The sequence below is a fragment of the Nycticebus coucang genome, chromosome 7, assembly GCF_027406575.1.
Source record: "Nycticebus coucang isolate mNycCou1 chromosome 7, mNycCou1.pri, whole genome shotgun sequence".
NCBI classification, from domain to species: Eukaryota; Metazoa; Chordata; class Mammalia; order Primates; family Lorisidae; genus Nycticebus; species Nycticebus coucang.
In genome coordinates, this window is record NC_069786.1 from 125,876,170 (window position 1) to 125,901,373 (window position 25,204).

Sequence of the window (25,204 nt, forward strand, 5' to 3'; positions counted from 1 at the left end):
TTAGCATCAACTTGGGGTGGAGGGAGGACCTGGAACCCAGAGTCCTTCCTTCTCCTATAGACCCAGGAAATGGCTTGTTTTTGACCTTGATGAACTTCCCGTGTTTATCACTAAGATTAAAAACGTACCTAAGAGAACTCTGGTATTTGTTCTTTTGTCCCGTAATAAGGACAATGACAATAACAAGAGATAACATTTATTTGAGGCTGTCTATGGGCCCAGCAAGTATTTTTTCTATCAGTGTTTTTCTTGGCTCAAGGACACTGAAACCAGTGCCAACTATAGCTCCCCCAAGCGTCCACCAGCAGCATTACAGCACTGTTTTTCAGGGTCTTCCAAGCCTGCAGAACAGAAAAGGCTATTGCACTGACCTATCGACTCCAATGCTGCAAGATCTGTTTACATTGTATTAGAATCTCTGCAGCTTGTGATGAAAATGTGTCAAACTGTTTATAAAACCAATGTATGGTGCCCCATGATCACATTAATGTACACAGCTATGATTTAATATTGATCAAAAAAAAAAAAAAGAATTCATTCTGGGGAGAAACCATACAAATGTCAAAAATGTAGAAAAGCCTTTAACCAGTACTCACACCTTTCTCTACATAAAAGAATTCATTCTGGGAAGAAACCATACAAATGTCAAGAATGTGGAAAAGCCTTTAATGATAACTCAAACCTTTCTGGACATCAAAGAATTCATTCTGGAGAGAAACCCTTCCAATGTGAAGAGTGTGGCAAAGCCTTTAAGGATTCCTCAACCCTTACTGTACATGAAAGAATTTATTCTGGGGAGAAACCATACAAATGGTCAAGAATGTGGCAAATCTTTTAACAGGTACTCAACCCTTTCTGAACATCAAATAATTCATTCTGGAGAGAAACCCTACAAATGTGACGTAGGTAGCAAAGCCTATAGCCATTACTCAACCCTTTTTGTACATAAAAGAATTCATTCTGGAGAGAAACCCTACAAATGTCAACAATGTGGCAAAGCCTTTAACCAGTACTCAAACCTTACTGTACATCAAAGAATTCATTCTAGAGAGAAACCCTACATATGTGAAGATTGTGGCAAAGCTTTTATCCATTACTCAACCCTTTCTGTACATGAAAAAATTCATTCTCAGGAAAAACCATACAAATGTCAAGAGTGTGGATAAGCCTTTAACCAGTACTCAGCCCTTTCTGTGCATAATAGAATTCATTCTGGAGAGAAACCTTATGAATGTCAACAAGGTGGCAAGTCCTTTAAGCAGTACTCAAATCTTTCTAAACAGAAATATTCATTCTGGAGGGAACTTATAACTATGAATAGTGTACCAAACCCTTTAACTGAGGTTGAAACCGGCCAGTCCATAAAAAAGGAATCATACAACATAGACATCCTACAAATACGAAGGTGGTGGTATCTTTACTTGGTGTTCATAACTTACTAAGCAAAGAAATAATTCACACTGGAGAGAAACTCTGCAAATGTGAACCGTGTGGCAATGCACTCAAACCAGAGGTCAAAACTTACTATACATAAGAAAATTCATATTGGAGAGAAATCTTACAAATGTGAATAATACGGCAAAGGTTTTTTTTTTTTTAATTTGTGGGGATTCATTGAGGATACATGAAACCAAGGTACACTGATTGCATTTGTTAGGTAAAGCCCCTCTTATAATTGTGTCTTTTCCCCAAAAGGTATGTCTAAAATATGGAACCCTTCATGAATTTGCATGTCATCCTTGCTCAGGGGCCATGCTAATCTCTGTATCATTCCAGTTTTAGTATATGTGCTACCGAAGCAAGCACTATGGCAAAGGTTTTAATTGGTCCCTGGTCCTTAGTAAACATAAGAGAAATCATGCCAGAGAAAAGTCATCATCATATGAAGGTGTGGTGAAGCTTTATGCCAGCAGTCACAGTTTTCTGTACACAGGAGAATTCAGGGTTAAGAGAAATGCTATAAAGTGAAGAATGTGAAAGTGTTTAACTTCTGCTCAAACCATTCCATATAGGACAAATTTAGGACAGAGAAAACCCCTACAAATGTGAAGGCAGTGTCATTCTATAACCAGTATTCACACATTTTAGTACATAACAATTCATAGGGAAATTCTATATATGTGCAGAATATATGATGTCTTCAAATATTTCTCATGCTTTTCTAATCATCATTCATATGGAAGAAATACTACAAATGTGAATCATGTGTTAAAGTTGTGTTTATTCTGTTAGGTAGGATGAAGGAGAGACAGGGGCAGATGACTCTAGGCCATCCCTTGTTCATAATAAAGAGGAGCAAAATTACCAGAGTGGCTGCCAAGAAAGAACAGCATTTCAAGAAGACTTCCAAAAAGTGAACTGATGTTTGCTGTATAAAAATGAGTCTCAGAAGTGGAGAGGCCTCAACGTGGAGATACAGCCAAGGCCACAAAAAGGGATCTTTGCAGCATGCCTGTAAGTGACAGTAGCCTCAAGTGACCCATTTTCAACACGGTAAAATTGTCACCACTTTTATCATAGTTTACAAATACTATGACAATTTGTGGAAATTGCCTTACAGGGGTAGAAATGGGAGACCTCTCCATTCAGGAAGTTTTCCCCCTTTCCAGGAAGAATCATAAATATTTTAACCCCCCCCCACTTAATATAGATTTGAAAAATCAGCATAAATGGGAAAAGTGTCACTAAACTCAGGGTATCCTCCACTGGAGAAGGTAAAAAAAAAAAAAAAAAAGAACCTCTGCAGCTTTACAAAGAGATTTTGTTTACCTGATTTCATTTATTCCTTTCAACACCTACCTCTTAAAGCATACCGAAAGGTGAGTATGAATATGATTTCATGATTTTAAATTTCCTAAGCTCTCACATATACACATATGTGCTCCCTCACATTCTATAAATATTCTTTTGTATAATATATTTTGAAAAAAATAATCAGAATCTGGTTATAATGATGATAGCTAATATTGCATGTATTAGAAAATGTATTAAACAATTCACATGCATTCTATCAGTTCTTTAAATACTCCCAACAACACCCTGAGGTAGGAATAGCATTGATGTCATTTTACAGAGAAAGAAACCAGTGCTAAACTAGGACAATAAGGGACATTTAACATCAAAAGGGAGGACAAGAACATGGACTCGGTGGGTCTACATCTGAGGCATGTACTCTTAATACGGTGTGTATTTCTGCTTCTCGGGAAAGCTTCTAATTTCTGTATTAGACCGTTTTAGGTTAATGTATGATCTGTCGATTTTCGAACGTCCTTTCCAAAACATACCTCCTCTCAAAGAATGTTTATGTAAGTTTTTTCAAGCTGTGACAGTTATCATTTAAGAATGTAAAATAAGTTTACGTATTGTTCTTTCTATGATGTTGATAGTACTCCAGTATGGTAGAGCCCACGTGGTGTGACTTAACGTGGAGATTCAAGGTGGGCATGGTAACCCTAACAAGTAGCAGGACCAAAGCAATAATCAGAATAATTTGTCTCACAAGATTATTGGTGTGTCCCTGGGCCTGAAATACATGAGCAGTCCATTTAAGCTTTACTTCTACGAGTGAGGAACTGTAAGTCTCATGAACAGAAATCTGATGTGAATCACTCACTACAAGAGAATCAAGATTCCTGTGGTAGTTTTCAGACTTTGCCCAGTTCACTGCCTCAGCCAGTTACATGAAAGAAGCTGGCTTCCCTTAAAGAAACCTGATACGAAGCTAAAAATTTACACTGTGCATTTTCTTCTTCACTTTCTCCAATGGGACCTTACTTGGGATCACTTAGCATGGTAGTAAATTAAAAGAAAGGAAAATATTAAAATTGGAAGATTAGCAAACACTGTCTTTTAAGTGACGCTAATTCCCAGAGACTCAGACATGATCAAGGTCCCCCAGTCAGAGCAGGGGTTATGAAAGCCAGGTGACTGATGGAGTTTCCCCTTGATCCAGCTAACAATGGGTCTCTTGGGTTCCTCATGTACTGCGTGATTATTTTTATAGTTTTAGAAAGCATAGTCAGAAGAGACATACTCAGTAACTGGCAGATCCCCATGTTGTTTTCCTGACCCATAAAGTGGGAGACACTGTGGGAGCAAAAGCCAACAGGAAGCTTCTAGAATTGCCTCTGCTTGCTGAAATAGTAAATCAGAATCAATACTACCTTCCTGTTAGGATTGGGAAGATACTGACCACATCCCCATTCTCTTACCCTATTTGGCCTCCGTAGAAGAGAGATGGTTCTTGAGGAATGACAATAAATTATTGTACATTTGATCAGGTGACAGCCTCAATTGTAAATAATTCTCTGGTTATGGTTTCATTGCTGAAGATAATCCTGTCTTTATTACCAGCTAGGAAGCTATTGGTCTGAGTGGTTTTTTTTCTCTATATCTATTGGTATGTACTACCAAAGGCAGCAATACCCGTTCACTGTCCTACTTCAGGAATACATCACATCTATAGTCCTAGGTCATAATCTGGTCCAGAGACTCCTTTATCATCCGCCATTCCACAAGATACCATGCTACTCAGTCATGTTGATGATGGCACAAAATGCGGATATTCATACACACCATGGAGTACTATGCATCCATAAAAAGCAATGAATTATTATTTTTTCAGCAATTTGGATGGAACTGGAGACCATTATCCTCAGTATCTCAGGAATGGAAAAACAAACACCACGTGTACCCTCTAATAATTTGGAACTAATAAATAGGCCCATGTGGGCATGAAGAGAAGTGAAAGTTCCTAGCAATCAAGAAGTGGGGAGGGGGGAGATGTTACCTAACAGGGACAATAAACACGGGACGATGGGGATTGGCCCACTGATATCCCTCACTTAAGCATTATAAAAACAATCTGTGTAATGAAAACATTTGCATCCCCTTAATATTTTGAAATTTTAAAAATTATTTGCCAGCAACCTGGCAAATCCGTGAAACTTCTGGAGCTTTAGAGTTCTGAATCAAGTTGAAATAGATACTCCAAAAATGAAGGGCAGATTGTTGCATTTGGTATTTTCCACCACTAATAACTAGCAAGCCTGTTTGAATTCTAGAGGCAACAAATAATCTGGGTTGAGTATGAAACAAATAATTTGCCAACTTCTCCATGAATATTCCAGTTTATAATGTGTGAGCAGTGTGCAGAGTAAGATAAATCCCTGTGATCAGTCCAGATCACTCTGCAAGCTTCTGGACCACTTACTTACACCATATGACCTAGCAGATGAATGAGACTTGTGGTGCACATAGCAGATAGGAATGCTGTCCCATTCTCTTTCACAAATTAGGTAACTGTCTTTCAATTCCTTCACTCTCTTTGTAGTGAACTTTTCAGAGTGGGGGGGGAAGATATGTATTCAATCTGTCCTGTTTAAGCATAACAGGAAAAGCCAACAGGAAGCTTGTAGAATTGTCTCTTTCTGCCAAAATAGTAAATCAGAATCAATACTGTCTTCTTGCTAGCATGGGAAGTACTGACCACATCCCCATTCGATTACCCTATTTGGTCTCCGTAGAAGGAAGACGGCCAGATAAATATCAAAATGCACTTACAATTATTTCTATAATACTTATAACCATCTATAATCCAGTTCAATTTCAATGAATGGACTCACCAGTGCTAGTTCTGTGACCTACATTGTAACTGTGACAAGAATAATACTTCTGCCTTTTCTAAGTGGCAGTCTACTAATTCAACCCTAATTCAGGGGACCTTGACAAATAGAAGTTTGGCTTCAGAAGACTAAATATAAGATCTGCTATTTCTTAATCATAGGATTCTGCAGAAAAATCACTGGTACTCTCTGTGAACCTCACTTTTCTTTTATTTAAAGAGCAGGTGATAGCACTTAGTTTTTATGAAGATGATATAAGAATTAATATAAGATAATCCATATGAAACTTCATGTGCATACTAATCCCTCAACAAGTAGAATTTATGAGTCCTTGAAATAAATAGGAAATGGCTAACACCATCAGGTGACACAAAGCAAAGTTCTCTTTGTTGGCTAACTATGCCTCCTGGGAACCACCTGATAAAGAGTCAAGATGTGGAAAGCACTCTGTGAGGATGGTTTGTCCTTTGGATGCAAACATCAGCGGGACAAGAGACCCACCTGTAATCTCTGATCTTGCATAATGTGAAATGGAACAAAGGACTCAACCCTTCTCAACCTTACAGTGAATAGTGGTGTATAAGGAAAAGAGAGAAGTGCATTAAAATTAGAAAGAATTGGTCAGTAGGCTCTCAGTAAATGGAAATATTAATATCCTAAAATAAAGTATTAAATATCTACAGAAAATGCTCTCAGCTTTCATACTGTACTGAGAAAGACAGATCATCACTGCCAGCAGAAGTTGTGGAAAAGAAAATAATTACAGAAGAAATTGCAAAAAAAAGGCTGTGAAAGTATTTTTAACAAATTTAAATATTTTTTAAATTTGAAAAATGAAACAGGACTCATCCATCAAAATCTATTGTTAGAAAAAAACAGCTGCTGACAATTTGATAAATCATTCATCCAAGAGTTTCAATAATCTAAAACAACTTCTTCCACATATGTTGACAGTGGAAGGACTATCTACAAAAATGATAAAACAGAATAATTTTAGGATCCTTCCAAAATGATTAGAAAGCCCATTTGTCGTCTAAAGTCCTATTTACTCTTGATTTAAAACTAAAACTATTGGGCATTTCTGACTAAGATTTGATACAACTTTAAAAACATTTTTATACACAAAAATACTATCAGCTAAGAATTTAACATACAACAGTCTTTTGTAACAGAAATAGAAAATTTGGAAGAAACAGCAGAATGTGAATATGATATGTCCTTAAATAAGGTTTTAGCAAAAAGATGAAGCAGAGATTTGATGGGCACTGGGACACAGCCCAGATCTACCAGAAGAGAAGGTCATGTGAGCCCCTTCAGGATTTCCCCCCTGCAGAGAGCAACAGGTGGGCCCGCACTCAATGACTGAGTAATGAAAGAGGGTGCGAAGGCCATTTCAACCCAACATTTCAGCAACTTGACCAGCTTTTTTTGGCTTCAAAGCTTTCGGTGGGCTTGGCTGAGGTTACCCCTGGTTATATAACACAACTTAACAATGTCTGGGCCAATTCCACTTCCTCTTCTTACCTTTCAATGGCTCTCAAATAACCACCCTGTCTATTAAACTTCATCTCATAATCTGCTTTGCAAGCAAACAATTTGCAGCAAGAAGCAAATGGTAGAAGGTAAATTATAATTTTTTCAACATTTGGTTACTCATTCAATAATTTATCAAGCACTGATAGAGTGCCAATTATAGAGTAAATTGTGATAGTTTGCAGGAAAGAGAGTTCCTCTTGAACAGAGGAAATGGTACCCATCCTTATTTATATTCTAAGATAACACTGGGGCACTTGTGTGAGGAGACGATACACCATCCTCCAATTCATGTGAACAATGGATCCTAAAAGCCACAATGCTTGGTATAAAAAGTCTTTCCTACTCATCAGAAAATGGACATTTTAATACCAATAGAATTTAAAATAAGTTTTGCACTGGCAAAGCCTAAAATCAGTGGTTAAACGAAGTGAACTATATCACAAAAAATTTCTGCCTCTGCCCAGGAAGGGAATGATTTTGGCTCCTGAGGTCTTTATGAAATCTTTTATGGTCAGCATACGTGGGCATAGTTTTGCTTTTTTGTGTGTTTTAATTGTATGCTGCCCTTCTTGTTTGGAAGGAATAAGGTAAGTAAACAACCTTTTGAAATGTGTTCGAGGATACTTAGCATGCAAACATTGACTGTCTCATCAGTATGCAAAACTAGAGCTCACAGCATAGTAGGAGGCATGAAATCTGTGTTCCTGACAGCACGTGTGGTGAGAATAAGATGGCGTCAGGCAGGCTAGGGCAGAAAAGACACAGCACAGCTGGTCAGCTTCGGTCCAGCCTGACCTTCACCTCCTGTGTCCCATTCTTTTGTAAATTTAGCTCCCACCCTAAAGAGGCCTATCTGGAGTAGTTTAGGTGGATTGATTTGGAGATTAACTTTTTAATTGGAATATTGTTAATAAGTCACTAAGTTATGCTGATTATTCTTTGGAAGAATGGTTAGTGTGCTATTTGCTTTGAACTTTTGTTGTATAAAACTATAATTTTGGAAATGGAAGAACAGAACAGGATATAATAGTCTACTCTCACCATTCTTCAGAATCCCAGCCTTCTGACCAAGTTTGGTGGACCTATCCCCGTCTCTGCATTTTAGCTGACAGTGAGAGGTGGCCAGACCCTCTTCATAAGGTAACATTCCAAGCATTCATTCTTAAGGAATATGGTTAAGAAAGTATGACAGTGCAAATCAGAGAGATCCTAACTAACACAAGGGAGCAAGGAGAAATCTGGGCTCCTAATAAATAGAGTTATTTTGAGGAAAATGGGCTGGGAGAAGTTCTAAGCTACTGATCCAGGCTAGAGGGAAGAACTGGGAATATTCTGGGATAGCTAGTTTCTGGGTAGGAAGTCATTCATGCTAAAAGCTCCCCTAGACCCAGGCAGCCAGCAGGGTCTAGGGGAGCTTTTGCTGCCTCCTTCTAAAAAGCAGAGGCTAAACACACAAAGTGAAGGTCAAGACACACAGAGCTGAGTGAATGGAGACTGGCAGTGAGGAAATGAAGCCTAGGATGACAGGTAGACAAGCGAGTCAAAATTGAGAGGATCTAAGACCACATCAGCCTCATCTGATGAAGAAGAGAGAAAGTTCCAACAGCTGGGCCAAAGCAAGAGCATGGCATGGATGGATGGACCACACCCAGGGTGCTGGCAGTCAGCAGGAAGGCTCACGCAGCCAACGCCATGCTCCTCCTCGGAATGCAATCTAATGTGGAGGAGGAAGCCCAGGTGGGAAATATTGAACTGGCACATGTAGAACTTAAGCAGCGCCCAAATTTAGAAACAATCTAAATGTCTACCAACTGTTGAATGGACAAATGATGTGTAATATATCTAAACGATGGGATACCATTGAGCCAAAAACTACTGGCTCATGCTACAACATGGATCAACCTCAGAAACATCATGTGAAGTAAAAGAAGCCCAACACAGAAGACCACCCAGTGCATGACCTATTTCTATGAAATGTCTATAAAAACTAGATCTGGACAGACAGAAACTAAGTGGTTACCCAGGGCTGAGAATGAGAAGCGGGATTGACAACAAATGGGATGTACAGGCTTCAAGGGATGATAGAAATGTTCTAAAATTGAAGTGGTTGTTGCATAATTACTAAATTTGTCATTTTACTAAATTCAAAATTTACTAAAATTCATTGAATTATACACTTTAAAACTTGTGAACCGCATGGTATATAAATTTATACCTCAATAAATGTATTAAAAAATAAAATATATTTGACATGATTTTTTCTTTGATACCATGTAGTAGGTCAGACATGTTACAAATGATTCCTTAGTTCCTTCACCCTACCCCTCAAAATCATGAGAGGAAAAACTTGTCTTCCAAAGAATGATCTGACGCAGTCATGGCGTCGGACATCTGACAAGAAAAATAGCAAGAATTACAAACGAATCACAAAAAGTCCTTTTACCTCCAAGTTGAGTATGTAATTTATGGACAGTTAATTCTCAATTAGCAGAAAAGACAGGCTTAACATGGTCCTCAATGTAAGAAGGGTCATGCTGTCTTCCCAGATTAGTTCTTGGACAGAGACTATTATTTGTTCATTAATTTTGGCTGTCATTTCTGTTAGAATCTAATTTAAGACCTATCAATACAAATAATCTGTCCTCCTGTGAGGAGGTTCTAAAAGAGAAAATAAAACCTGAAGTATTAGTACACATGCCAGTAATTATTCAGGACTGCCTGTGTGCCCATAATTTTAAATTCAGTGATAGCTCCAAGAAGAAAGAACATCCCTATACATCCGATTGTCAGACATCTTGTTACTAGATTTCTATAACCTAAGGGCCTAAATAACTAAGAAGCATGAGGATACATTTTTTATCAATCAAAAAAGAGGCGTTAAGGTTACTTAGAATGTTGTTTTATGTGATGCATCATTTCCCTCTTTCTCTCATAAATAGTATTTGATTAGTTTTGCTAATTAAGTTGCTCAAAAATATTTATTGAACTTCTACTACAGGTGAGATGCTATCATTTTATACTAAAGACATAACATGGTATCATTTCTAACTTCAAGGAGTGTTCAATTTAATGGTTTCATTTTTAACCCAGATTTTTCTGTAAGAATACATGTATGATAGATCAATATAAAATGCATTTTCATTGGAAAGTCCAGTGATTTTTCATGTTAAAATATTTTGGTGGAAATTTCAAGGTATGTGTTTATGTGTGTCTGTGTGTGTGTGTGCATGAGTATTTTTCCTAAGAAGGTATTTAGACTTTATTTTATGTTGATCGTATGATTAATAATATCTAACATCTGTATCATCTTCTTCATTAGGTGAAGGTACTTCACAGCTCTTGTTTTGCACAAAGCCTTATTATTTAGCTGTAGTGGTAAGGTAAAGAAACTGAGGCCCAAAGAGTTAGAGTCTAAGTCCCTGCCCTCATCTGTTCACAGTCTTGTTTTCTTCACTGTTACATACATTCTTCTCTGCCATCCTCATTCTCCGTTGATGACATGGAAAACTTAAGCAATTTCTTAATCCATCAGGAAAGAATGTTGATAGATTCCACTACCGCATTCTTATGACTTTTAGCATCTGTCCTCATGAACTCACCATCCTTCCTGTCATTAATGATGGGCTATCCATGCTCCAACACTGAGCAAATCCTTGCAAATGTGCCCTTGATTCCATCCCAGCTTGCCACACACCCCCAGGGGCGCTGTTTCAGGAATTGTTCACCACTTTCTTCTATTATCCATGTTTTCCTCTCTGTTAGATCATTCCTATTAATATACAAATCTGTTACCCTTTCTCCCATCATTAAAAAAAAAAAATCTTTCCTCTTGGCTTCTCCTAACCATGGCCCCATTTCTCTGCTCTCTACTTCAGCAAAACTCCAAGAAATGTAGTACATAATGAAGTTTTAATTTCTTATACCATTTTCTTCTTACACTGACCCCCAAAAAACTTTCATTCCCACCACTCCACTAAAATCCCTTTAGTCAAAGTCACCACTGACTTTATTTTGCTGAATGTATCAATTCATTCTTGAGAGCCCTACTCCTTTGAACCACAGGTGCTGCCCCCCACTTGATCTTTTACATTCTACACAATTGGTAAACAGTTCTGCCTTGGAAGCACATTTTTTACGAGGGTGTCTGGGGTTTTTTTAGATTTTCTCTAACCTCACTGATTGTATCTTCTGTATCTTCTTTGCTCCCCAAACCCTTTCTAGAGTGTCCTGGGACTTTGGGCACCATATACACTTGCTCTTTGGTGAATCTGCTGGTTATTTAGTGACCGGGTCTCACTTTCAAACTACCCACCCTTTTATATTCTACTTTTCTCAGCTGGAAATATTATGTGCAGAGTCCCTGTCTACTCCAGTTCGGTTCTGCTAACAGGGGCGTGAGAGGCAAACTGGACGACTCAGGATGGAAGATGAGACTTGAACCACACAAGGGCTCATCATACTGGAAGACATAGCTGATTCCAGTAAAAGCGACAGTTTTTCAAACTTTCTCTGAGAAGAATCAGTCTCATTATGCCATGTCAGGCAAAGGATGCTCTTTTCTAGAAATTTGAGTTCCAGCCCCACAGACCCATCTTCCAAGCATGTAAGTCTTTTTAATCCCAAACTCTTCGTTTTGTTTCCCCAGCCATTGTGTGATAATGGCTTTTGGAATTTACTACATCTTAAGACGCTAGGATAAAACCTTAGTGTCTTATCATCTTGTTGTCCTTTGGGTTCTGTAATAATGGGTTAGCATCTTTTAAAGTACATCGTCGAGTTAAAGTTACATCGTCGAGTTAATCATAATTGATATGATTTCTGGTTCCTGGTTAGACATTGACCAATTTAATGTCTTTATCTAGTAAAAGAGGCTGAAACACCACCTTCATGCTGATCATTCCCAGATTTTTTCTGCTAAACTCAGCCCTGTACTTGGGCTTCTGTACTAGGTTGGATGAGGAGGAATTGCTATTTTTGTAGTTGTACGTTATTAGATATCAGCAATTGCATGTGGTTCAGCACTAACATAAAACTAATAAACGTCTCATATTTAACAGGCTGAAAACAAAACTCTTCATCAACTACTTCAAGGCTCCCATCTCAGTTTGATGACATCTTCACACCTTTTAGTTGTTCAGAACTAAAACCTTGGAGTTGTCCCTGCCTCTTCTCTTTGCCCACCCTGTATTGAAAGTATAAGCAGATACTGTTGGCTCTATTTTCAAAATATGTGCAAAATTTCATCATTCATGACACTTTCATCACCATCCTGTGTAGGATAGAGCATAGGGTAAAGGTGCTAGGCACCAGGAACAGAATAGTCTGGGGGAAAGCCAAATATCACTGCTGGCTGTCAGCACTGAAAAGAGTACTCGTTAGGCACAGTGCACTGCTCCAGCCCTAAGTCATATATTAACAGTGATAAGATTTAAGCAAGACATAAATGCAGTAAACAGAATGTGTTAAGAGTTTAATCATGAACCTTTACTGTCTCTTTGAACCTTTTCCTTGTGCTGTATTTTCTCATGCCTGAGACTTTAACAAAAGCCAGTGAGGAACGTTGGAGGGGGCCGCACCCTTATTTCTCGTGATGATGTACTTGCTAGTGTCAGCCTCAATTCAGGTCCCTCAATTCAATGCAAACTCACTGAGTAGGTGTTATTCATTTTGTGCCAAGTTTCACTAACAATCCTGGACTGAGCCACGACCAACTTGCATCTGTTTTATGGTGGTACATCCTAACTAGTCTTTGTACTTCTACCCTTGGAGTTATTCTCATCAGATCACTCAGAAGAATTGCTTTAAATAATTGAGTCATATGATGTCACTGCCCTGCTAAAAACCAGAAGGTGGATGCCCATTATAGTTAGCATAAAAGCTGCACCATCTGGCACTCAAACATGCCAGACACACTCCTGCCTTACAGTCATTGTGTTGGGAAGGGAATATTCTTCCCTGAGATATCTGCCTGAATAATTCTTTCACTTCTTTCAAGTCTTTGTTAAATATCACTGTCCTGGACTGAATTATGGTCCCACTAAACTCATATGCTGAAGTCCTAACTCCCAGTATTATGGAATCTGACAGCATTTTGAAATATGAATTTTAAAGAGGTAACTAAGTTAAAATTAAGTCATCAAGGGATCTTAATCCAATATGAATAAGCTTATAAAAAGGAGAAAATTTGAGACAGACACAAATGGGGCCATAAGAATGTGAAAATGACCATTTATCAGCCAAGGAGTGAGGGCTAGAACAGACCCTTCTCTCAGCTCTCAGAAGGGATGCCACACACTAACGTTTTGATTTAGCGATTCCAGTCCCCAGAGCTGTGAGGCAATCAATACATACATGTCATTTAAGCACAAGTTTGCGGTACTGCATTACCCTAGCTTGGCAAACCATACACCCTCATGCGGGCGGACTGAGTCCCTAATCCACCTAGTCCTTGGGATCTGAGAACATAGGGAGGAAAGATTGTATGAAAAACAGGGAGGAAAAAGCCAGATACAAATGACTCTGAGAGACCTCAGAAGAAATCAACCTTGCTGACAGCTTGATCTTGGATAGCTCAGCTCCAGAACTGTGAGAAGTTAAACTTATGTTGTTTAAGCCATTGAGTCTGTGGTACTTGTAGGGACATCCATAGCAAGCAAATACAACTCCCTTCTCAATAAGGACAACTCTAACCACTCTAATTAAGATCGCTGTCACCCACACCTCGGTACATCCATCCACTTGTTCACTTTCATTTCTCTTTTTTAGAACCAATGTCTTCAAACATTCTACATATTTGTTTTACTCAAGGAATATAAGATTGCAAAATAAATAAAACCAAAAGTATTTAACAGCCAAACACAATAAAAATTATCTGTATTCATGAAACAATTCAAAGCTGTGTTTCTGGTCAGAGGGCAGCTTTTCTCTACATGGTGATTCTTTGAATGGCCTTTTTCATCCTTTTAATCCAGCATCTCCAAGGACCCTGTGATGCATCCAGTCAAAAGACAGATATCACCCTTGGCCAGGAAATGGCACCTACCACTTGAAATAATGTTGGCAAGAATTCAGTCACAGAGCACCATAACCTCAAGAAAACTTGAGAAACAGAGCCTAGCTGTGTTCCCAGGATGTATAGGGATAGGTTGGATTGAATCTTTGCCGCAATAGCTTCCTGATGTCTTGTGTTTATTGTTTAATATTTATCTCCTCCACTAAACAGAAATATCCACTAGTACAGGAGATTTTGTAGACTTTGTTTATTGATTTATTCCATGAACCTGGACTAGTTCCTGGTACAAAGTAGTCACTCAAAAATATTTGTCCAATAAATGAATGAAAACCACATGTTGTATGGGATAGAAAAGAATGGGAAAGGATTATCCACACATTTTGAAAAATTTTCCCCTTTTGGGGAGCACAAAAATTTCCCATAAATACACAACAAAAGGTGAAAAATGTTAAGTTGAATTGTGTTAATGGAACACACTGTGAGCATGGAGATAATTCATAGCCAAGTGAAGACCTAGGTTTGATTTAGATCAGAAAAATGGTATTGGATTTAAATTAGCTGAAAAATATGTGACATTCTGTGATTTATAATTGCCTTGAGGGATTCCAGAACTCTTAAGAGATATTTCACAAGTTCTTAAAATAATAAAGTATTTCTATTAAAAAAATTATGAAAAACCATCTCTTTTTGAGTGATGGTTATACAAGAAACTATTAAATGATTTATGTGTATTGCATCATTTAATTCTTAAAACAGTATTACTAAATTAGTATGTTTATATCCTTTACACCTAGGAATTTGTGAAAATAGGACTTTTAATTTAACAGTAAGGTTCTACAATTTTCCTCATGAAGATTTATAAAAATTTTATTGCTGGCTGCTTTTGTTGCTATTATAAAGCATATCTTTTTATACTTTATAAAATATACCTTTCTACAATTTAAGTATATTTTAACTTGGCTACATAACTAAAGGGCATGCAAGTGAGATATATATGGGTGTGTATATGTGTGTGTACGTATACATAGAAATGATTTCATATTTTCCTCTTTATATGTCAACACTTTAGGCTATACTCAAGGCATTATTTCAGGCCTACCTGACCAAGAGAACACTGATTTTCTTCAGGTAGAGAAATGTCATGTAGTGGGTGGGTTGGACTACTCCCCAGTCCCAAGGGTGAATTTTGATTAGTTTGAAAAAAACCACAGTAATTCTATAAACTTTCTCAGTGATTGGTTTAAACCTCAATTAATGACAAAACCTGGCCAATGAGACATAAAATGTATTCTGCTTGAGGGGTTCCAGTAAAAAAAAAAAAAAAAAACACTGCAGGAAATCACTTATTTTTTAACTTCAGATGTTTTAAGTATTTCCTGCTACCATCTTGCAACTATCCTGGGGAACATCCACACACTGAGCATTGCAGAAAGGAAAGATAAATGGAATCTGGGTGCCCGAGGACATAGCTGTGCTCCTGAATCAACTGTAAAACCATTCCAACTTTGGGTTTCTTATTTTATAAAATAATACATGCATTTTTTTATTATCTTGTATCTTATTTGAAAAAAAAACATCTTAACATGTAGTGAATTACCCATGTAGGCTTCTTGCATGGCAGAACACACACACTTTACCCAATATTCATATGTTATCTTATAACATCTAAGATTCAGGTTGGTTGTTCATTTAGACATTCGTGTCTACATTCAGTAGTTAAATTGCTCTGTAATTACACTTCTAGTACTATCAATGTCCAAAGTCATAATAGCATCATAAAATGAAATGAGAAAATCTCCACTTTCTTTATCCTTTTGAAGAATGTTTATCAAACTTGAATTACTTATTCCTTGAACATCTTCTATAACTTGACTTGCAATCTGGAGCTAGTGTTCTTTTGGTTTAGCTGTGTTAGTTTATGTATATGTTTGTGTGTATGCATTTTATAAGAGGAGTGATAGGTGCTGCTTGGACCACTGATTTTATTTTTCAAGGCTTGTATACTATTAGATTCTCCTAAATCATTTGTAGTAACATATATAAATATATACATTTTAAATAAAATTAATGATGTCCTCCCAATTCCAAACATGTTGGCATAGAATTCTTTAGGACACCCTCAAAATATTCAAATGTGGCCACATTACCACTTGTTATGCCCTGTACTTTCCTGATTTTCTTCTTTCTTTTTCCTAGATCGATCTTAGTAGACAATGGATACTTTATCCACATGGAGAATGTGGATTCATATAAAATTCATATAGAATAAATATATGCCATATTTGCAATTATTAATAATATATATTATTATAATGTTATATAATATTGTCATAAGAATCAGAGATTCTGGAACTGAAGAATACAACAAATGAATCAAATAATTGAGTAGAGAGATTCAATAGTAGGCTTTATACACCTGAGCCTTGTTGATCATCTCTACAGTTTCTCTTCTATTTCATTAATTATTGTTTTTGTTTTAATTATTACTTCTTGTTCTTTTCCCATAATTTTGCACTGTTATTTTTCAGCCCTGGATTCCTAGATTGTTAACTTTTAATTTTTTTTTCTAATACATAGATTAAAGAAAATAAATTTCTTTCTGTGTAGCACTTTGGCTATATAACACTCAATTTGGTGTGTACTGCATTCATTTTTACTTATTTTTCCAATGTTCATTATATCTACATTTACCAATCAATCATTTAGAAATTTGATTTGTTGTTGAGATGGTTAATATTAGAGTGAGTCAGCAAATTACAAGCAGGATTTGGATTCAGGGCTTTTGGCCCCAGGACAATGTCCATAACCGCCAGACTACACATTCTCTCCATTATCCTGGGTTTGCTTTATTCTTCACCTGTGGTATCTTGGTCTCTCTCCATTCCTTGCCTTAAAATAAAATTCACACACATTTTTGTTATAACTTATCCATAACTTTTATATATGTGTTGTAGGAGATAGTTGTATGTTAACTCAATCACTATGTGGTAGAAAGTAGAATTTTTTTCCAATTTATATAATATTTTTTCTTTGGCTAGCAATACACTTATTACTATTTCAGATGGTCAAATATTGTTAACATTCTATAATGACTTGGATGGAGTCAGTGGAAATCAAGTGGGAGATTTGAAGACAATTATGCTACTTTTTATTGAGTTCCCTGGAACCTAGGTTTGTATGATGTATATATGTGCTTGGCCCAGTGTGGTTGAAATTATAAAAAGAGGAGTGGCCCATTTCTATTAACCCTGGCATTGGGCCCATTCACCCATAACCCCCAGTACTAGTTCAACCTACCCCAGTCTCCAGTCTCCAACCTACTGCCAGGCCTCAGTGACCAGGAGCCCCAGAATCAGGTATATTCAGAATCTTTGACCTGGCTGATTGGTGAGGGGCTTTCCTTGCCAAAACAAGACTGTTAAGACTGAAAAAAGGTGACTGTTTCTTCAAATTTCCAGACACCAATGCAAGGAAAAAGGATTACAAATAATCAAGGAAATACAACCCCACCAAAGAAACAAAATAATGCTCCAGTAACCAACCTTAAATAAATAAAGATCTACAATTCAAAATAATTCCTTTGAAGTTCTGTAAGCTACAAGAGACAACAGATAAACCTCTAAACAAAATCAGGATTTAAAAAATGAACAAAACTAGAAACTCAACAAAGAGATGAATTTCATAAAAAAGAATAAAACAGTCCAGGCACAGTGGCTCATGCCTATAATCCTTGTACTTTGTGAGGCCAAGACAAGTGGATCCCTTGAGCTCAGGAGTTTGAGACAAGCCTGCGCAAGAGTGATACCCCATCTCTACTAAAAATAGAAACACTAGCCATTGTGGTAGACATCTGTAGTCCCAGTTACTCAAGAGGTTGAGCCAAGAGGAACTCTTAAGCCCATGAGTTTGAAGTTGCTGAACTAGACTGATGCCATGGCACTCTACTCAGTGTGATGGAGTAAGACTTTGTGTTAAAAAAAAAAAAGAAAGAAAGAAAGAAAGAAAAGAAAAAAGAAAACAATAAAACAAATTCTGGACAGGAAGAATACAATGACTGAATTAAATTATTCATTAGAGATGTTCAATAGCAGATTTGGTCAAGCAGAATAAATAAATTCATAAACTTGAAGACAGGTCATTTAAAATTATCCAGTCGTAAGAACAAAAAGAAAACAGAGAGGTATTGAGTAAAGGAAGCTTACAGAAATTATGGAACACCATCAAATGAACCAATATAGAAATCATGAAATCTTCAGAAAAAAGAATAGAAAGCTTATTTAAATAAATAATGAATGGAAACTTTCCAAATCTAACAAGAAAAATGGGTATTCAGACTTACGAAGATCAGAAAATTCTAACTTGTTGAAATGAAATAAATCTTCACCAAGACACATTATAATTAAATTATTAAAAGACAAAGAGAGACTTTTGAAAGCAGCAAGAAAAAAAACAACTTGCTATGTACAAGAAACCCTTTATAAGACTATCAGCAAATTTCTCAGCCAAATATTACAAGCCAGGAAAGAATGAAACAAGAGATTCAAGAGCCAAAAAATAAACAAAACAAAACCACTACCAACAAGGTACTATCCTGGCCAAAACTGTACACTACAGGAGTTATTCAAGTCGAAACTAAAGAATGCTAACCAGAAACACAAAAGGATATGATACTAATATTTTATTCATAATAGCCTAGCTATGAAAGTACCTAAATATCTATCAATGGATGAATGGATTTAAAAAAATGTGGTGCTGACATAACATATGTACCTTTGTTAATAATATATACCAATATAATATTATAGTTATATAATTATAATATATACCATATACCGCATACATAGGATATATAATACAGAATATATAATTGTTATGCATATAATATAAATGTAAAAATATATAAATATAACATAACATGTAAAATATATAATATCTGAAAATATATAGAAGAGAATATAATATATTTATATAATAATATGTAAAATATGTAAATATACAATATATGATATTCTAACTTAAAAAAGAAGGCAGTCCTACCATTCGCAGCAACCCTGATGAAGTAGAGTACATTTGACTAAGTGAAATAAGTGAGGTACAGACGGACAAGCACTTCATCATACTACTCACACAATGAATCTAAAATAGTCAAATTCAAGCTGCATAGAGTGGAATGGTGGTTTCCAAGAGCTGGGGTGGGGAGAAGGAAATGGGAAGATATCAGTCAGTTATAAAGATGAATAAGTTCTAGAGATCTACTGCAAATCACAAAGTCTATAGTTAACAACACTGTGTTGCAGACTTAAAAGAGAGTAGATCTTATGCTATGTCCTTATCACACACAACAAAATAAGTAACTAGGGCATGAGGAACCTTTTGGAGGTGATAGATAGGTTTATAGCATAGATTGTGGTGATGGCATTACAGATACATACTTATCTTCAAATTTATTATGTTGTATACATGAATTACAAAGTCAGACACTTAAGTTTGTGAATTTATCCTAGAAAAAAATGCTACATACCTCATTGCTGATTATCAGTATGGCTACCAGATGGCCAAGGGAAGTACTATAATGATATTCAGGTGACTATAATGATATTCAGTAATGGGGATGTAACATGTTTTCTGGGATGAGTTCACAAACTTAATTGTTCGAACTCATGTATTGATATGCAGCCTTTTGTATATCGACCATATCTAATAAATAGTATATCTTAAAAAGGAAAAGAGGATGCCCCATGTAAGTGTAGGTAGGCCCAATGCCAACAATGGAGGTCAAATCGAATTTAATGAACCTACTAACTTTTAAAAAGCATCCATAAAATTGATTTCAGATAAACATTCTTTGCAACCAGGAAATTAAAAACATATTTACAGACCATATCATTTCCTTTCAGAATTCCTCTAAGCAGGCGCGTTTAAGGATCTTACTTGTTCCACTCTTTCTGGGGAATCTAAAGCCTGTTTCTGAGGCCAACCCTGATGAAAAGTCCAGGGTGCCATTTGAAATACAGCTCAATGTACGGGAAGTATCACCCTGATGTAGGATTTTCTTTATGAAACAGAATATTCTTCACAAATATGTACTGAAACAGGCAGCATATTTCTAAAGCAAAATTGTAGCTCCCTTTGGGTTTTATTCCTTCTTCAAATAAGATCAAATTTAGAGTAGGGCTTGGAAAATGTTACAGTCTTCTATCCCAGTCTGTGCCATGTCTTTATGTAAATAGTTTTAAATGACACTGTTGGTGGCCACACAGACAGAAACTAGAATTTGGGGGATATAATTTTTCTCTTAAAATTTTCTTTAAAATTTTTACTATTAAGATTATATATTCTTCAGTCACAAAGAGAATTCTATAATTTTAGGAAAAGTAAAATAATGGCTTAAAGTTATATTCAATATGACAAAACCCCATTTATCTGGCCTATAATCATTAAAGAATTTGATGAATACACAGTTATTAGCATTGTGTTTCTTCTTTCTTATACTTCAGGAATAGTTTTAAGTGACTTTAAGATATAAAATGTGGAGGGACAATTTTCAAACTTTATAGGAAAACACATTTTCTTTGAGAGCTTAACATGTAAATAACGGATATGCTAATTGTAAATCATTCTTCCCTAATCATTCTTCCTTTAGAACTGTGGTAATCTGAATATGACTTAGCATCTAGAAGCAAATAATTGGAAATTCTTTGAGATATTTTATCATGTAAATGTCTTATAAACTTAAACTGATCATAACTTTGTGAGCTTTCATTAATTGACATTGCTACATCACTATGGCTTGATTTCTTTAAGACATGACTACTCACTAATTTCTTGTAATCAGGAATTCGTTGAGGAGAAGCTGAAGGAAATTTGCTCCCTCGCTCATTACCTTCCTCTAGTTTCTTGCAGAATCTACTTAGTACAGAGTTCAGAATCAATATCTAATTAGATCTAGTCAAGCTAGTGAAATAGCAAACACATCATTTCTGTCTTTCTATATCAGAGTGAGTCTAAATACTCTATAATAAAATAAGCCATCATCTTCCCCATTACTTTAAATGTCTGTTCTCTGAAAAACCAATATATATTACTAAAGACTTTATACTCATTTGTATTTTAATTACCTCTGGAATGTGTAAATAGTCTTAAAACAAGATCTAAAACTTTGCTCTTTGTGTGTCTGCTGAGTCTCATGCTCCTTTTTTCTGTGAAGGAGCTTTGGATTTTCATAGAATCTCACCTAAAGAACAGTTTTAGAATATGAACCACCTGCAGCCTCTGCAAAGAATTGTATAAACCACAGATCTTCTGGGATTGGGGAATGATATTTTATGATATAAAAGAAATGGCAGTGCTTTTCATGGTGGTATAGTATTTGGACACATGGCTTATGCCAGGTGGTGCAGAATAAATAAAACGTCCTTGTTGTCAAGAGAAGAGCTTACTGTAACTGAACCTGGCACTGGTGAAATTGCTATATCCCAGCATGATAGTTTAGGCCATTCGGAAATATTAGTAATGTCCATATTTCAGTCACAATGTATAATAATACTTTCCTGTCATCAGCTACACTTTCAGGAATCAGAGAAGAAGCAGCCAGTGAATTTATTTATTGATCTGCTTAGCCGAATCATTAGGAAGCCATTTGTAAGACACAACGGAAAGAAAACCTCTGCCTCTGACATCAGAGGGTCTTCAGGAGGCCTCCTTTGTGTTCTCATCGTCTGCTTGACCATTTTACCCATTTAAAATTTTAAGGCCAGGCCTGATGGCTCATGCCTGGTAATCCCAGCACTTTGGGAGGCCTAGGCAGGAGAATCACTTGAGGCTAGGATTTCAAGAGCAGCTTGGGCAAAATAGCGAGACCCTGTGTCTATCAAAAAATTTAAAAATTAGCTAAGTATAGTGACACACACTTGTAGTCCTAGTTATATGGGAGGCTGAAAGGTGGATACCCTGAGCCCAGATGTTTGAGGCTGTAGTGATCAGTGGACCTGACACTGCATGCCAGCCTGGGTGGCAGAAAAAGACCCTGTCTCAAATAAATAACTAAATAACTAACTAAATAAATAAATTTGCTAAGTATATATATATATATATGTGTGTGTGTGTGTGTGAAGTAACTATACCATTGTCTTAGTAAATTTCTCCCCTTTTAAAATATCCTCCTTTGTTTCTCCTCGGGTACTGGGCCTCTAGTCTCCAACTACCTAAGTCACTCTCAAGTGTTGTGCAGCCTTCGTCAATGGTGTTGCAACATGAGAAACATCCAACTTGACTTACTCACCCCACACATTATTTCTGGATAATGTACACACCAATGTACAGAGTGGGCTGATCTCATAGGACATTTTTAATATGACAATAGTCACAGGTAGATTAAGTTATTTAACTGTGGGAAAAGGAGGCACAAGAAAATGAAAACTCTCTTTTGTTCCATACAGTAAATTCTTATGAAAATAACACAAAGAAATTAGTACGTGTTGAATTTGTTCATGCAATAGGGATGAAAATCAACCCTACGTTATAATATGAACTATTATTCCCACCCAATGAGGTAGTTGAAAGGAAAACTGTTTGCTTTAGTGAATGAGTCAAAACTGTGCTACAGGTAAAAAGGGGGTAAAAAATCCACCACCACAAGGCATATAAGTACATAATTTCTTTCCCCAGACAACAAATCAATGTGAGACTTGGTGTTTAGAATCATAAAAATGAGGGTGAAAGTAAAGAAGAAATTATACAGAGCAGCATAAAAGAAAGACATGTAGTAAATCAGACCAGTTGGCTAGCTGGAGAGATTGAGGGGGAAAGAAAGGGCTGCCCTGTGCTGCCTCCTGCTGCAGGGACAGCCCTCAAGGTCAAGGAGGCGAACAATGGTGAGCAGCTGGCAGCACAGGACTTAGGAGCACAGACCCCAAAGGTGGGTGGGTGGCCTGCCCTGGCTCTGCCACATTCTGGGTGGGTGACCCAGGCTGTGTTGTAGAGCCTCTCTGAATCTCATTTCCCCAGACTATAAAATGAGGGTGACAACAGTATCAGTGACCCCACTGCTTGTCACTCACCCACTCCCGAATGTGCCGAGTAACCGCTGCCTCAGAGCTGTTGCTCTTCTGTTCCATCAACACGAAATGTTCACCACCCAGAGAGCCTCAAGCATCACTAACCCCATACCTTGATTTCTGTCCAAATATCACTTAACCTATTTAAAATAACACCTCTTCCCATCCCCAGTATTGTGAAGTCTTTTTCTCCATAACATCCTGCATTTATTTTTGTTCTCTGTTTCCTCTACTAGGACATAAGCCCCCAAGGGATGTGAACTTACTGTGTCCACTGTTAGAGCACTAGCTGACCCATCACATGTGCCTGGTAAATAGTTCTGGAATAAGTGAATGAAAGGCTAATGAGTAAACAAATGGATGGATGGATGAAAGGAGTATGCTGGGTGAGGGGAAGATGCAGTGGGCAAACCATACAGGCCACACAGTTGAGTTAATGAATTTAGCCTTCATCCTCCCTGAAGGAGGGCTGTCTCTCCAAAGGTTACTGTGAAGATTAAGTGGTAAAGGGAAAGAAATTCAGCCCAGAATCAGAAACATCTATATTCAATACATGTCAATTACTACTGTAGCATTAATGAATGGCCCAATTAATCAGTTCCACCAGGCAATCACCACTCTGGTGTTCCTGGGAGATGTCACTTCTCCTTAGAGAACCTCAGAGTTTCAATAAGAAAATGAACTGTGAAATCCTCAGGCCAGTTCCCCTTCAAAACTGCTTCCCATTCCCTGGCTTCTAGGCCACCTCACTGGAGTGGCAGTTTTATAAAATCTGTCTTCCAAACAGTGCTTTAAACTTCACAGGTTTGGTCAGTTAAAAATTAAAAAAGGGTTTTGCAGATATGAACAGATTGTCTCCCTTAATTCTCTCTTCCTTGATAAGATAGAGTCTGGGAGGTCAAGTAACTGAGCCAGTCTCCACGGATGACTCATTTACTAAGGGCCAGACACTGTTATAAACATTGACGAACAACATTTCATTCAGGGACATGATTCTGACAATGACCCTCTGGGATAAGTATCATTATCATCCCCAGGTTATAGATGAGGAAACTGAGGCCCAGGAAACCTCAATGAAACAATAGGCCCAAGATGCCACAGATGGGCACAGTCCGTGGCAGAGCCAGGCTTTGCGGGCAGACAGGTGGATTCCAGAGGCAGCATTCATGTTTCCCTCTTAGTTTCCTCACTTCTCCAAAGAGCACCAGAGAAGTTAAGCAAGTGTTCTGCCACGTGGCTGCAAAGAGAGCCAACCTGGACTCAAGCCTGAGTAAGCACCGCCAGGGCCCATATTGCCAAATTCCCTCCAGAAGATTATTCTTTATTCCTTATTACTCCTTAATGAGTTAGCATTGGCAACCCCTCCCCACTTCCATACAAAGCCAATGTGTGGCCTCCCAGAGTTGTTAAAAGTGAGAATCTGCCTACAGACAAAGTTTTGGAAGGGGTAGGGATAAACTTGATTTGTACAATCGGGGAAGATTTCAAGTCGTCATTCCTGCTCACAGGATATCACGCTTGCACATGCATTTGCAAGTAACTGCTTATAAACACCCATTATCAGCGCTTCTTGAAGTGGCATTTCAGCCTTGAATATGATAATTGCAATTAATCCTCAGCACTTTTTTTCTTAACAGGGTTAATAGGGCACAAAATAAGGAGGCGGGAAAGACCAATTTGGGGTGACAGAAACTATTAACTCAAGTAGTGCTTTTACTCCTGGAATAAGAAAATAGGAACCTCAGACTTATTTAAACGAGCTATATGATAATAGCGTTTCTGACTTTTAAGAATCTGGGATGGGATGTTCATTTGGAACTTAACTGGTAAGCAGAGTAAAATAGCAGGGATCCAATCTCTTCAAGAAATTACTTAATGCGACACTTGGCTCAGAAACATGGTAATTGTGGTTGTCTCTTTTCAAGCCAGCAGAAATGGCTCATAATCTTAGTATCAGCTTCTCAAACACATGTGTT

General features: G+C 37.2%; 1 non-coding gene across 1 annotated transcript; it reads right to left on the reverse strand.

The window, feature by feature from the left end:
• Positions 1-1,702: 1,702 nt before the first annotated feature.
• Positions 1,703-1,806, reverse strand: LOC128590980 (U6 spliceosomal RNA). Its single transcript, XR_008381437.1, has one exon. It is a non-coding gene; the product is annotated as a U6 spliceosomal RNA (small nuclear RNA).
• Between the last annotated feature and the right edge of the window lie 23,398 nt (positions 1,807-25,204).